The sequence below is a fragment of the Engraulis encrasicolus genome, chromosome 2 (genome assembly GCF_034702125.1).
Source record: "Engraulis encrasicolus isolate BLACKSEA-1 chromosome 2, IST_EnEncr_1.0, whole genome shotgun sequence".
Taxonomy (NCBI): domain Eukaryota; kingdom Metazoa; phylum Chordata; class Actinopteri; order Clupeiformes; family Engraulidae; genus Engraulis; species Engraulis encrasicolus.
The window spans coordinates 36,113,517-36,116,016 of NC_085858.1; the positions used below are offsets into that span (position 1 = coordinate 36,113,517).

At 46.8% G+C, this 2,500-nt stretch overlaps 1 protein-coding gene across 2 annotated transcripts in view; it reads left to right on the forward strand.

Moving 5' to 3' along the window:
- wnk4b (WNK lysine deficient protein kinase 4b) overlaps positions 1 to 2,500 on the forward strand; it is a 154,333-nt gene that overhangs the window by 103,084 nt on the left and 48,749 nt on the right. The gene's annotated exons all lie outside the window — the stretch shown is intronic.

The window sequence follows — 2,500 nt, forward strand, 5'->3', positions numbered from 1 at the left end:
CTAGAACACACACACACACACACACACACACAGTGCTTGGCTGCTGACGTGTTACATAACACCTGTTTATTCAGGCCCATTGTCTGGGGCCCGCTGGCATTTAAAGGATCTCAGCCATTCAGCTATTGTCTCTCCCCGCTGCTGACACTGTAACAGAGTCTCTCTCATCTCCTCTGATCCCCCTGCTCTCTGTCTCACACACACACATGAGCACACACACACACACACACACACACACACACACACACACACACACACACACACACACACACACACACACACACACACACACACACACACACACACACACACACACACACACACACACACACACACACACACACACACACGCAAGCACTAACACACACACACAGACACACACTCACGTATGCACACACATGCAAACACACAAACACACACACCACATCTCTATTCCTCTGTCTCTCTCTCTCTGTCTCTGTCTCTGTATCTCTCTCTCTCTCTCTCTCTCTCTCTCTCTCTCTCTCTCTCTCTCTCTCTCTCTCTCTCTCTCTCTCTCTCTCTCTCTCTCTCTCTCTCTCCCTCTTTCACACACACACAGTGCCTCTGTCTCTTTTCATACGTCTTTCTCCGCCTCTGTTCTTTGGCCCTCTCTTCATTGTTACATCACTCGTTCCCTCTTCAAAAAGTCTTCCCAAAACCCTGAGCCTGTGTAAATGTTAGCTAATCCAGCACACTCTACTCTACACACACACGCACGCACGCACGCACACACACACACGCACACGCACGCGTGCATTTGCATGTGTGCATGCTTGTGTGGGCATGCCATGTGTGCGTGTGTGGGTCTGTGCTTGTGTGTTTGTTGCAGCCTTGTGTTTGTGTACATAAGACATGGCTTATTAGTGGACCAGCATGCAGGCTGTGTGTGTGTCTGTCTCGGACACTGAACATAACCCAGGCAAATCTCCACTGGCACGAACACACACACACACAGAGAGCCACACACACACACACACACACACACACACACACACACACACACACACACACACACACACACACACACACACACACACACACACACTCAGCCAGTGTGTAGCAAGGACAGAACACTCCCCAAGCCTCCAGTATAGGAACACCGTCAGTCATGCACAGACATACGCACGAGCAAGCAAACAAACACACACACACACACACACACGCACACACACACACACACACACACACACACACACACGCACACACACACACACACACACACACACACGCACACACGTAGCCGGGATAGACAGAACATTCCCCAAGCCACTAGTCTAGGAACACGTGCACCATATCCAGTCCCCATACTCTCAGTGCTCACATCCTGCCAATGCTACCTTCACAACTTGTATGGACCAATCAAATAAGTGTTACTGTGGGTGTGTTTGTAATCTAAAGAAAGAAGACAGGGCAGCACTCCTCCCTGTAAGGGCAATTAAGTACAAGGGAGTGTGCTGCTAACCTTAGTCTCCTTTTACTTGAATATTTCTTACAGAATGAGCATCCAGTTGTTTTTTTTATTTTTAGTTGGGTTTAGCGCATTATAAAGTTTACTTGTGTTTGTAATCCGACAGCCCAAGTGCTCTGAGTACACAGCATTTCGAGCTCTGATTTTCAAATCAATCGGAAAGTCTGAGCTCTCGTTGGTTTATCAAGAGATGAATGCTCAGGGTTTATTTTTTTTCAAATCACATAATATTCTCTCTTCAGTGCGGCAGATCTGATTTACTTTACTTTACTATAATTAGTCGGCGTTCATTGCTAAGAGCAACCAAGTCCAGCCCCCAGTCCAATGTGTAACAACCTACACATCCTCAACTTGTTGACCTTTTAGAGGGCAGATGCTTAAGCGTTGCTATGAGACACCATGTCTTCATCAGTGCTCATTGCTAAAAGCAACCATAAAATAAAACATGTGGTAAGGCTGATCTATCTTATGTGTTTACCTGTTCTTTAAGCCATATGTTACCATTAACCCATTGTTTGCTGAGGTGAGTCCTACCTCCTACCAGCTGGATTCGCCCTTCACCTGCATGACCTTTGACCCTTGTTAAGTCCTCTGATCTCTTCCTGTTGTTTACCCATGAGCCTCTTAGCAGGGCGGGATCCATGTTTGAGGAGACATCAAGCAGTGACTTCAGATTTTATGTTCCAACCTATAAACTGCGTTGTTTGGCTTGTGTTGAGGTCAGAAACTGAGTGAGTGGAATTGTTATGTTGTTTGTGTGACTAAGTCAAACCTCACAAACTTCTTCTAAATTTGAATGTGAGATAGAGGAGTATTTTGGTTGTCTTTGAAGTGAAGTGAAATTAAATGGAAGCCCACCTGGGAAACGCCCATTGTCATTGTGACTCTACACTGCACACAATGAAATTGCATTTTATGCCTTACTCGTGCAAGGGGGCAGCCCGAATTCGCGCCCCAAGGGAGCAGTGCGGCCGGACGGTACCATGCTCAGGGTACCTCAGTCATGGAGGA